The sequence below is a fragment of the Parus major genome, chromosome 4 (genome assembly GCF_001522545.3).
Source record: "Parus major isolate Abel chromosome 4, Parus_major1.1, whole genome shotgun sequence".
NCBI classification, from domain to species: domain Eukaryota; kingdom Metazoa; phylum Chordata; class Aves; order Passeriformes; family Paridae; genus Parus; species Parus major.
This window is the reverse complement of record NC_031771.1, coordinates 24,895,206-24,908,503: the sequence shown is the minus strand read 5'-3', so window position 1 is coordinate 24,908,503 and position 13,298 is coordinate 24,895,206. Positions and strand designations below refer to the sequence as shown.

Genomic DNA, 13,298 nt, shown 5'->3' with positions numbered 1-13,298 from the left:
CTCCTTTCTACCACATCCTCAAATCACTGCCCCACATAACCAAAACCACACTCCTACAAGCTACTCTCCCCCAACAAACAGCATGCCAGAAAATCAGTGGAGTGATACACGGAATAAACAGGCCTTTGCTCTCCCCAGGTGTGCTAGTCAGGGTAGTTATTGATCATGCAAAGAGAAGATTATTTCCAATACGAGTTACAAGATCTGCAAATCTTGAGCTGTTTATGTGCTACAGGGGTTTTTAAGCAGAGCTCCAGGCAACTTTTTGCAGCGCTTTGTGGGAACTGTAACAACTTTTTGTTCATTTTATTTTAGCCATGCTCTGAAGGGCATCACTTGGAAGAAATGCTTTTTCCTGATGCAGCACAGAATCAGCAGCAGGGCAACTGTACCTACAACAGATCCACATTAGCATTTCCTCTCTGCTTCTGACAACCCTAGTGTTGCATTAAGATATTAGATTAACCATCTACGCGCAGCAAAGAGCCCAGGAGAGCCAGTGTTGGTTTCAGTTTTGTTCCCTTCTGCTTTTGACCCACTTGCCCACAAGGGCTTAACTCGCAGTGCCTCCTCCATCCTCTGCTCAGCATTGCTGCACACACCTGGGTCACAGCTGCGGGTGCAGCACAAAGGAAAAGCACAGAGCATAATTCAAAGGTACTCCTGTTTCAAACGCCTATCTTCTAAGGGCCAAAGGCCAAATTTTTTCCTTGGAAATACAGCCTGAGATAAAGTTGAGACTGTTCTCAGCCCAGATGCCATTACTGCAGAGCTGAGATAGAACACCCTCAGAGTCAATGTAACAATGAAGATTTTTTTAAACTAAATGTTGCTCTTACATTTTAAATTATAACAGCAGCAAGAAGTGACAGGAGACCATAACCCAATGGTACAGTCCAAAATGAATAATGAATACAAACAGCAGAAAAACATTTCTTCTCCTCCTCAAGCTGGGACGTGAAAGTGAGGACTTGTGCAGGAAGACATACCCACTGTGATGTGCAGAGTTCATATGTATCACCAATCTCCCAAGGAAGGAACTTAACCCAAAGACATTTTTGCCATGGCAAGCAGTACTTTAATTTCTAACCTTTTTTTGTGTTTCTGGGTTTAAACAGGCCACAACTCTACCGTGATTAAGATGTACCTGTCACTGGGTAGCACCACAGAATTGGGCAAGGATATGTCTGCAGATCTGTGCAGGATCCATGCCTAACTTTAGGAGAGGCAATTAACAATTACCAGGAGAGTCACTGAGAAAAGATACAAGAAAAGTATGCAACATGGAATAATTCAGCAGCTAGATTTTTCTATGTTCCAGTAAACAGGGAGGTTTTGATATATGAAATTAAAATCAGAAAACGCCATTCTTCAACTAGCATGGCTAATTTAAATGATAAATATACTGTACATATATACTTCCAAGTGAATTCATCTAATATTGTACTAGTTTCAACTAGGATGGAGTTAACCTTGTTCATAGCAGCTCATAGGGGCTACCTTTGGGATTGTGCTAGAAACACTGTTGGTGACACAGAGAAGTTTCAATGACTGCTGAGCAGCACTTACACCAGTCCAGGCCTCTTCTGCTTCTCAGCCTGTCCCACCAGCAAGAAGGCTGGGGATGGCAAGAAGCTGGGAGAGGACACAGCTGGGACACCTGATCCCACCTGGCCCAAGGGATATTCCAGACCATATGGTGTCATGCTCAGCACATAAAACTGGGGCAACGAAGAGCAGGGGACAGGAAGAATCATGGCATTTGCTTTCGCAAGTCACCATTTCAGTCCCTACTTTCATGGGGATAGCTGGGCACCTGCCTGCCTGCCCATGGGAAGTGGTGTTCCCAAGGAATTTCTTTGTTTAGTTTGCTTGTGTGCATGTGGCTTTTGCTTTACCTGTTTTAGTGTCTTTATCTCAGCCCATGTGTTTTCTCACTTTTACCCTGCTGATTTCTCACTCATCCACTGCAGGGGAAGTGAAGGAGTGGCTGTGTGGTGCTCAGCTGCCAGCTGGAGTTAAATCACAACAGGCCCTTTTGATGGCCAGTGTGGGGCTGGAAGGGTTTGAGATAATGACAGGTTTGATTCGAATGTGCTAGATTGAATTTATTGTTGTTTAGCTATTCATTGCCTGGCTCCTGGGCTTGCCATGGGGCTTGATTGCCTCACTGCACACTGAAGTCTGGTGCTTGTTAGTGGCTGCTCCTTGGTTCTGCTGCTTGCTGAACTGCTGATCATGGGAACATTTTGATGTCAGCAGTGGCATGCTGGCAAATGCTCAGGCCACCTCTGACATTTCTGTGATGCTACACTGGACATGCAGCGTTGAACTCAAGTTGACAGAAATGCAACCTGGGGATTAGCCCACATGGGAGCACAGCCCTAAGCAGCTGTGGATACATTCACGCTGGAGCAGGAGCATCTCAAAGCACCTGTGGCTGTGGTTATGTCAGTGTTGCAGCAGGTACACCCCTGAAGAGACTGTGGCACATAGATAAGGCTTCACTTTGAGCCCAAAATCCTAAAGGACTGAAGTCTCTGGCTGAGTACAAAAGGGAACAGGGGTAGGGAGAGGAGTTCATTGCAACATTAAACCGAATGGCCCATGGATAGAGACTAATGAAAATACCACCCTGCTTACTTGGAAATGGCTGAATACCAGCCAAGCCCATGGCAGTGGTAAATTAATTCCTTGGTTTGCTTTGCTTGTGCATGCAGCTTTTGCCTGACCTGTTTTAGCATCTTTATCTCAAGTCCTGAGTTCTCACTTTTACCCTTTTGGTTTGGTCACTTGCTGGTGGGGAGTGAGAGAGGGGCTGTGTGGTGCTTAGCTGCTGGCTGGGCATAAAACATGACACTGTATAAAGTCTTATATTTATAAAGGTGGTGGTGATTCTCCATCTGATGAAAAGGGAGAGTGACTCTCCACTTCCCCCAATCCACAAGATCCCTGCCAAATCAGCCCAGGGGAGAGATGAGCACATCCCAATTTAGTCCAGGAAAGACATAATGACTTTAACTTTGCTTTTTTCTGGCTGAAGGTCAGAGGATCACTTGAACAACTGCTCACATCAACGAGCATATATGAAGAAGTGATAACTTCCATCAGGAAGTGGTGCAGAGCATTTCAGGGCTGGGAATTGCTCAGACCAGTTTTATCACATGGAGAGATGTGTATGGATGGCCACAAGGTACACAGTATAACTCCACACAGCATCTAAAGAGCATTAATGTGTATTTCTTTCATAGAACTGACATTTACAATGACTGTGATGTTGCAGTAATATCATTAGTGACCTAACTTGAATGCATGCTGAAAAACATCACTTGACTTTTTTCATACTTGCCAGGTCAATTTTCAAGGACCCAACCATGATGCTCCCCAGAATTATGCAGTTAAGCTCATTTCCACTGCTGCTTCAGGAGTTGTGCTTTTGGGAGTGAGTACAAAGTTCATTTGTTGAAAAACCAAGTGCAGTGATTCTAATGGTTGCTTTCATGCACTGAGAGCACTAGACACAACGAGTAGAAACATCTAAGCACAAATACATCAATGACCTGAGCTAGAGTCTAATCTCAGCTGCAAGAAATGGCACACGGCCTAACATCTCAGGCTTCAGGATGTGCTGCACTTCCAGTACTGCTGCCCAGATCAGAGCAAATCCTGTCATCACCACCTGCCATCGAAGCTAAAGCACTCATCAGAGCATGAGAAAGGGCAGGTGCTAATGAGCTAATACTGCTTATCTCTGTATAATCCTCAAGGGAAAGTCAACCAGATTTTATCAGAGCAGCCAGAATTGTGAAAAATCTCTGCTCTGTCATTTAATCTTCTTCTCTCCTATCTGAATGTAGGACTACACAATTTCTTTTTCTTCAGATAGATCTGCCTCCCCAAGAGACTGCAGGCAAGCTGCCACCCTTTTGCTTTTACATCCCTCCACGAGATGGAGATGGCAGAAAGAGCCCCAGCACCTTCTGCCTGGTCCCAGCTTCCTAGTCACTGCAGACAAGTATTTCAGCCAACAAAGAAACACAAACCAGAGGATGAAATGCAGTGCCTTACAGTTAATGAGAAAGAAAACCCACCACATTAAAGAGACAGCATCTAGATGAAAATTATTGGCATGAAAAAAAAATTAAGTACAACTGGAAAATGGTGTAATGTTATAATTCCTCTTTGCAGCACATATTTTTTGAGATATAAATCAACCCCATCTGCAGGATTAAAACAAAAATGCAACCATTAATTTGGCGGTAAATGTTTTCTCTACATCTTTAATAGCCCTAAGAAGGAAAACACAAATGCATTTCAATGCCTTGGTGTTAAATCATTTATAGAAGACCTATTTCTGAATCAGAAATTTCCAGCATACTACTGCTGGTGAGTAAAAATGCAGCTCCATCAATAGGAAGCACACAGTTCATACTGTCTGTCTATAGAAAGGCCAAAGATATCACACATCTAACTAAAGATATAAGAGTTAAAAAAACATTCAGTGGAGCAGCCTTGGGTTAAATGGACAATTTTAAAACACATTCACCAGCTGTCTGCTACTCAGGCTTGTTTCTAATCTCGGAGGTTCCAGGAGTGCAATTTGCTACCACAGCACAGCTACCACAAAGGCTGCTGCCCCAAAACCAAATACTGACAGCAGGGATGAAAATTTCAGACCTTTTGTTTATTTGGTTTTGAGGGGATGGGGGTGTTGCAGTACAAGTTTTTGTTACTGGTCTTCATTAACTCGTTCACTTTCTTTAGCGTTCACTAAAGGCAGTAAAGACATTTCAAGCCTTGTTCCTAATTCCCCACATCCTTGCACTGCTGAAAAAGAAATTAGGCATTTAGCAAAATCCTAGGTATCTTAAGAGGAAAAGGAAGCTTAAGAACATTAAACAAAGGTGTTCTTAAGGCTTACCTGAAACCTTCCCAGCATGATTCCCTCGCTCTAAGGGCTGTGAATCTGCCTCTCTTCCCACTACATATTTCACAAGCTCCATGGTACAAGAAGCCTCATCCTCTCCTATGTAATTTTTCCACCCCACCACACAGAGCTCTGCAACATATATACATTAACTCAGGTATCTGCTGGCACAAAGATGTAAAATTAGAAAAGGATTTACATATTCTACCTTTTTTTCTTTTGGGAAAAAAGCAAGCCTGGCACGGATTGCTGATCTCAGGCTTTGAATGTGAGAAAACATTGGAGATACTGTATGGTCTTTGCCCATAGAAAGGCAATTTTACCTCAAAATACTGCTGTCAAGGCCAGCACGAGCAGAGGTGCAGAGGATAGCGTGGCACAGCGCTATGCAATCCCCACGCCAAGTGAAAAGGGGACACCCGATGCCCTTCCAGAAGGGCAAACCAGCCTGGTGTTTGGCTCAGTACTATATATCCTGCCTTTCATCCTGGTACTATTTGGGTAGACTCTTCGATTTCCTTTGATGCAGCTGATGTTAAGACCTGGCTGCCAATCAATAGCCTCCAGCTTAGCTCCCTCACAAATGTTCCCTCCCGCTACTCAACTTTATCTTGCAACCTGCATCTTCCCTCCCATCACAGAACCCAAAAACTTGTGGGTTTGTTGGTTTGTTTTGTTGTTTTTTTTTTTAGCTGCCTGCTGGTTTCCACTTGCTGTGGTATTACATGGTTAAAGCAAACAAGCAGCAGGCTCTCCTCTGCGCAGTTTCAGTGGCTTCAGTGAGGTCACATAAGGCTAAATCGCTAGTGAAAGCCAGGCAGAGCCCACACATCTTTTCTTCTGCACTGCAGAAGGCTTTGCAGGGCTGTGCTAGCTGTAAAATAAGGCTGACTTTGTCACTATCTTGCCTACTGCAAAACAGCACCTGCAAACAGGCCACAGTCCCAAGATTCAGGTGCTTCAATCCTGCCACCAAATCCTGCCAGTGTTATCAACAGAAGCTGCAATATGTGGCATTGCTCAGATTTTCAGCTCCGGAGCCACACGATTGACCAAGAGCCTGATTTTGCTGGAGGTGTTTCAGCCTCTGTTAAATAGGTTCTCCTTCCTCAAAGAACAAGAACACAAAAGACATGAAGCCCAAAAAGTCATGTTACATTTAGCTCCCTCCACAGCAATGCTAACTTCAGGACTGGCAGGAGCAAAAGAAACTACAGAACAAGTCCTGAACACTGCCATGGGCAAGAGGTGTATGTATGACCTCTTTGACCTGCTGATCTCATGGCAGAGTCCACAAGCACCTGGCTGGGGTGCTTGAGGAGCCTGGTTCCTGCTCCCAGCAAGGGACAGTGATCCACACCACTCTCAAGCAGCAGAAAAATGCTTGGATACCTGGAACAATGCCACACGTTTGTCTGCAGCCCTGCTCTTCCCAATGGATGAGGATTGTGAGGAGCAGAGACATCAAAACAGCTTTGGCCAGCATTTTCTATCAGTACCGGCTCACTGCACCCTGCTTAAAACAGCACTCCTGGACAACAACTTTTAAGCATTTGTGCCAGGGTAACTACACAGGTTTAAAATTCAAATTCTGCATTGGGACAAGGTGCCTGCTCACTGGGACAGCTCAGCTGCTTCTCCCCTCCTGCCCTGCACCATGCGGTAGAAGGACATCAACAAGAGCCACATGACCTTTTCCAGTAAATCACAAATTTGAAATACAAATAATCAGGAAACCAAAGCAATTCATGTACTTGGATCAAGTTAGGAAAGAAGGGGAGGGAACAAAAAACATTAGTAAAAGAGAAACCAATTATTTTGAGAGCCTTACAAACCATGTCTTTGCCATCTTCTCTTCTTGAGTTTAACCAAAATAGAGAGCAGATAAAAAAATTATGAAAAAACAGTTCTGGAATAATACAAACTACTTCTTTCAGCCTCAAATGCACTGTTTTAAATTTCAGCTACCAAGCAACAAAAAAATTATTACTTGTGCAAACTTTTCCAATATCAACACCCACTTCCATAATGCAAAAGGTGAAGCCATTTTTGCACATTCTCAGCCTGGTTTTAGGGGCTTTGGAACTCATTTGCAAGGAAAGGAGCCAGTGTCAAAAAGAAACTCCAGTGAGTTCAATGCAAAAAACATTTGGCAAGAGTTTACTAAAACCTTTAAATACCAGAAGCAGTTGCAACTGCCTGGGATCTTACTATTTCTGTACATCTGACAGTGCCCCCACCCGAGGCTCAAGCTTCATTTGGATGGCAATTTTACAACTGAGACATTTAGACATACAGATATATATTCCTACTGACAGCAGCTACTAGTCAAGCAAAAAACATAATGGATAACAGAGGATAGAAAGCATCTGATTAATCTCCCTACTCAGGCAGAAATCTAGCCTAATAAAAGCTGAGTTTTTGAAGAAGGAACTTAATGTTTTCTGGTGGCTTGGCACATTCCCAATTTCTCCAACCAGGAAAATAAAACAAAAGTAAACTTTTGGGCTGCTCTTCTTATTTTACTACTGGATTGCAGTTTCCTGCTGTTTCCTCCAACGCCACTCTGGTCACTAAGCTGCATAGCCCAGTTAAAGCACAGCTTCAGAATATCCTGAGGTTAATTAGCTGAAGTAAATATGAGTTTCCTCACTCATTACTGGAGATTTCCCAGCAAGAAACTACAGATCATTTTCAAACACTAAAGCATAAGTGGGGGAAACAAACAGCAAAAAGGTATGAACTGGAAATTTAAAGTATGATTTTAAGACGTGCCACATCAGACTAGTGAACATTTTTTCTCCATTTCTGCATTAGCCAAACACATATCCCCTAGCCCACCTGTGATACTTGCCTAGCAGAAAGCAAACTTAGAAAGTCACTTCCATTACCACCACCTCCCACTAAAAGGGCAAATTCTCACCTCAGCAGAGTTACAGGAACTGCCAGATGTGTTTCTGAATGACCTCTTGCAATGTGTGGGCAGCAAAAATGCTAAGAGGAGAAAAAGGGCCTTGCTTCATGTTAAAGGCTACCCCACACTTCATCAAGAGTTAACAAGACTCAATTTCACTTGGTGCCAAGGTTTCACATTTGGCTTTGCACTCTGAAAAAGGGCAGGAGAGGGAATAGCAAAGATGGGGAGATAACTGATGTTTCATCTCCAGTACAAAAAAACTACACTGAAAATGATCTGGGTGAATGTTCACAGCACCATCGTGCTCCATCCTAAATCCACTGCTGCCAGCTGCACGTCCCGGTACTCAGAACAGCTCGACAGCAGACATCAGCTTTAAATAAATGTAATTTCTAGAACTGAGAGCTTAAGCATCTGGGTGGATACTTCTGTATTTTACAGTGTTCTGGATATTTTTAATCCCACCCAGGTCAACCTTTCATCATCCCGTGTGCAGTCAGGATTGCTAGAAATCCTCCTCCTTCATGAAGTAATGGCAACAAAGGTTCTCTCACAATCACACTGCTCAGAGCTGAGGGAAAACACCAAACAGGAGAACCCCACGCTGAAACTGCGAGACAAAGCATGACTGCTCCTCTCAAGAAGAGCTACACGTGAAGACATTATCAGTCACCTAGAGTTACAAGGAGAACTTCATAATCATCAACTCCTGTTGCGTAAACATTTGAATTTGCTACTTTAACCATTTTTCAGTATTCTTTTTTATTTGTAAGATGCATGTAAGGTTTGCTGACACATCTCTGATTTCTGCAGCAGGCTGTGCAGGAGACTCAGCGAAACTGCCTGTAAGGCAAAAGTGGTGACAATTCCTGGATTGCTCTGCACCACTGAAAAACTGAGAAAAGAAATAGCCCAGAAACTGCACATTTCTGAAAAGCTGCAATGGCATCTCAAAACACAAGCAGCAATTTGCTACGTAAAGTACCACAAGAACAATTAAAACCTTAAAAATTACTTTCAGTACATAATTATGATGAAATATGTTATCTGTAGAGACCTGCACAATTCAAGCTGCTGAAAAATGGAGAAACATCAGGACAAAGTCACCTACACTTTTCAGTCTGCACACCAAGATACATGGGGGGGGGGAAATTAAAATGAGACTGAAGTTTAGCTCAGACTTTTGATAATTTGCATGATCAATGGAAGATGTCAGCACCAGAATCCAAATGGAATGAAGCACCCAGCTGGAGGCTAGTGGAACTGAAATGAAATGGAGCACCAGCCCCTCTCCAGCATGCCTAATCAGGGACTGTGACAACCCCCTTCCCAGAAACAAAGCCATGTGCTATCTGCAAACCCCACCTCCCCTCCCACAGGTTTATTTTTTTAAAGCTTGGAAATTCTCTGTACATCTGGATTAAAACATCCATTTCAAATCACAGTCCAGCAATTGAGGGAAAGACAATGGAGACGTGCATGAAAGAAGCAATGAAGAAACACAATACCATTAAATCATTTTTCACTGCTTAATGTTACACTCATTGCAGAGCAATTTAACAAAGGCCAGAAAAAACAGTATTGACACCACATGGTTTAACACTGGAAGGCTGACAGAGACAGATTTTCAGGACACAGACCAGGACATATATTTTAAGTTTATAACCAAATGCTTGGATTTTCAAAGCCTTTGGGATATTATTCACATTACTCATCACCTGATGATACCAAGAGGTTCGCAGAACAACTTTGAGAAGCAGCAAGAAAGGAAGTTTTCCTTGTTACTTTAATGTTATCCTAATATTAAAATAAATAAAACTCTATGTGGGGATTCTAACTCTTCACTACAATTGAAATAACAAGAAGTATTTGTATTATTTTTAATGCACAGAACAGCAAAAATTTGCAAAAACTAAATTCTTAATCTTTATCATTGTAATTTGCTTTACATAAAATCTTGCAAGTCAGTTCACCTTTAAGAGTTTCGGGTAAAAGAGAAAAAATCCTTGATCTAAAAGCTTGTTTAATGAAAATAAAACATATTAAACTTCTTGGTTTTCTACTGTTTCAGGCAAAGTTATACAATTATCCACGTGCTGCACCGGCAAAGCCTAACCTCTCAGGCGTATACCAAATCTGACTAGATTACAGACGGCCCATACTCTGTATCAGACCCTCCAGCAAAGTCATTATTTTGCCACTGCTCCCTGGTCTCTAATCTACCCAAAGCTTTTCATAGAGATAATATTACATTCATGGCTTAGGCCTTGACAACTGCACCCATAAATCAATTTTAAACCTCACATTAATCATCTTTCTGTAATCAGTGGCTATTCAGCACAAATTTACATCTCATTTCTGTTGGCCAAACAGCCACATTAGAGCTTTGAAGCTTATTCAGGCTTAAATGATTATATTCCCCTAATAAACACTGAAGTCCTCTCAGTCCAGCTGCTGTGAGCTGCATTAATGACATGCCGTGGCAGCAGGGGCCATCTGAAGCCAGCCTTGTGTGGTGCTACAAGCAGCAGCCCCCATGCCAAACAGATTTTCTGCATTTCCAATGCTCTCAGAAGAAATGAGAGAAGGCTGCTCTGCCTGTGCAGACCCTCCTACGGGAACCAGCATGCACAGCACACACAACGTGCGATTTACTGCACTTCCCCTTTTGCCACCTCTTGAATTCAGGGGGCTACGAGTAAAATATCCAAAACCAGGTTTCCTGATGAGCACATTACCTTACTTTGGATTTGGTGACAGTTCTGTTGAATCTGAACCATCCAAAAAAACCCACTTTTCCCACTTGTCAAACAGCTCTAACTTTGTTCACAGTATCACCAAACTGTACCTTAGCATGCTTTTCTTTGGTCACCTCAGAATTAGGCATGGCATTTTTAATATCTGACTGCAACTTTTTTCCCTGTTTTTTTTTGTGTGACAAAGATTACCACTCAGGATTACAGTAAGCAGCTAAAACACGATCAGTTCAGGCTGGATTTTGCATGTACTTGCCTGCAATCCCTATAGTGAAACAATCTATTCTGATGGAACAATGAATAATTATTTAATTAAAGAACCTTGGCAGGCCTACATTATTAAACCTGCATAAAAAGCATGACATTGATTGTATATTCACTTTCAGTTAAGGTCTGAATCAGTATGCTAAGAACTAAAAATGAATGAACAGAATGGATTTATTATAACTCTTAAGTACTTACCCCACTACAGGCAATAAATTATACATGTGGATGCCGGGTATGCTTATTCCACAACACAATGAAACTTTTAGTTACTTTTTATTCTCTGGGATTTGATTCCCTTTGTGCCAGGTTTATGTTACTATTTAAATAAGGCACCAGAATTACACGGATGTAAATCTGCTGGACAAAGATGCAACCTGGACCTCAATGTTTCTCTTAACCTGGAACTGAAGAAACACAGATGTGCTCAATTGTTTGTGACAGATGTCCTGTATCCTAAGCATCTCACAAAGAATACATTTCCTACCTGCAACCTCCACACTCTCCTGGTGTCTGACAACCACTGAAAACCACTTGAACATCAACATGACACGGCTAGGAAAGCAAATACAATTGTGTACTAAATACTCAGCTGAGATATCTGCAGTGCAAAAATAAATACTGCTTTGGCAAACAGCTGTGATAATGCAAAGTCTAGGAAAGCTGCTGAAGTTTTCAGAAGAAACTGAAAAACTCAAATTGTTTTCTTAATCAAAAAGCAATCCATGGCTTAACCTAATGGTAATACTGCAACACATGCACAGAGAAAAAAATTATTCTATTATTAACTTGCTTTTGCCTAACCAACAAAAGATCCCAGAATTTAAATTGAATGCTTTTGAAGAGAAGGGAAGGTAACTGTTATGGGGGGCAGGGCATAATCAACCACAGTGTGAACTTGCCACAGGAGTTAAACCATCATTCAGAACTTCTATGGGGGATTCAAGGAAGTTTTAGAAGTTTCAGGTAGCCAAGCCCATGATGAGCCACACGTATTCATCATGTAAGTAAGGCAGGTTAAAGCTAGCACCAACATGCCTATGCCATGTGGGAATAGAGAGTGGGTACATAAATAATTTAAGGTTCATGTATATTGCCCTCACCACTGAGAGTCTCTTCCAGACCCGAGGTACGGAGGTGAAGAACACAGAAATGCTGAAGACATGAAGTTCTTCAAAGAACAAACTGTTAAAAATAGTTTAAGTCAAAAATGAATGAATTGGTCTACTGCTACATCTCTGGCTGCTAGTTAAGCTGCAAGCTCTTCCTACTGCTATTTTCTATCCAGGGTGCACTGGGATGAATGGTGGGTTAGAAGCTGGAGGGGCAGAGCAGAAAGAGGACGTAAATATAAGAACATGGGAAGGGGCTGCACTCCCCTTATGAGGAAAGAGATTGTCATCAACCAACCCTTCCTCCAGCAGATTTGGGTTAAGGTGGGAAACCACAGTTTGTTGGCACCTGGTGGCAATGGACCTGCTGGATTTTGGCCACCTTGAACATTCTGATCTGCAATCCTGCACAGCTCCAGGCTTTGGTGTTTCCTTTCAGTGCTTCTTCTCCCCCACCAGCCCAGCAGACCAGTCAGAAAGCCACAGGCAAGGGCCTGTGACTTGGACTTGATTGTCAAAGAGACATTCTCACAGTAGGGTCATCCTTGAATGAAACCTTCTCTCAGTTTTGTGCAGCTTACAGACACAACTCAGTTAAGCTGCAGCAACAGCATTTTACTGCTAGGCAAGATAATTCTTGTCTGGAGTCTGAATTTCTGGTAAAAAAAGTTTTACATAATCTTCAGGAGTCCCTGAGAAGCACCACTTGGCACAGAGGCTACAGATGAATATTTATCCAGCCCTATCCTAGGCCTCGCTCTCACTCTACAAAATGGACTGATTGGCCATTTCACACTAACATGAAATTCCAACCACAGTTTCATCATTATCTAGCAATTAAACCGCTAAATCAATCCCCTTTCAGTTTTTGTCCTGTCAGCTTCAGAGCCTTTCAGCAAACCTGGATGCATATTTCACAAACTGCTGAAGTTTAAAAGGAAAAGAAAGAGTGAATGCACTTTGAAAAATAAATTAAAAGTACAGTTCTCAGAGGAAGAGCTAATTAGCATAGGAAATAGCACTTCTACAGGTTATGTGGTTAATTGACATCATTCTTCTTACCAAAACACATACTCACTGAAAAGAAGACAGCTGAAGAAATGGCACTCTGATGCTGAAATGTTGCCCCCATAGTGCACAACACATAAAGCTTGCTAATAATGTTTGCTCTCATCCATAAATTATTGTGCACAAAGAAACTTAGAACAGTAAGCAGTGATAGAAATTTTGAATCAAGTAAAGGGATTAGCCATTTATGGGAAGAACACAAAAACCTGCTGCTGCTTCTCAATAGCTTCCTCTTGCCTTGTGAGCAAGTGACA

The 13,298-nt window shown here is 42.2% G+C and overlaps 1 protein-coding gene across 11 annotated transcripts in view; it reads right to left on the bottom strand.

Moving 5' to 3' along the window:
* EPHA5 (EPH receptor A5) overlaps positions 1-13,298 on the bottom strand; it is a 194,097-nt gene that overhangs the window by 150,919 nt on the left and 29,880 nt on the right. The window lies entirely within an intron of this gene.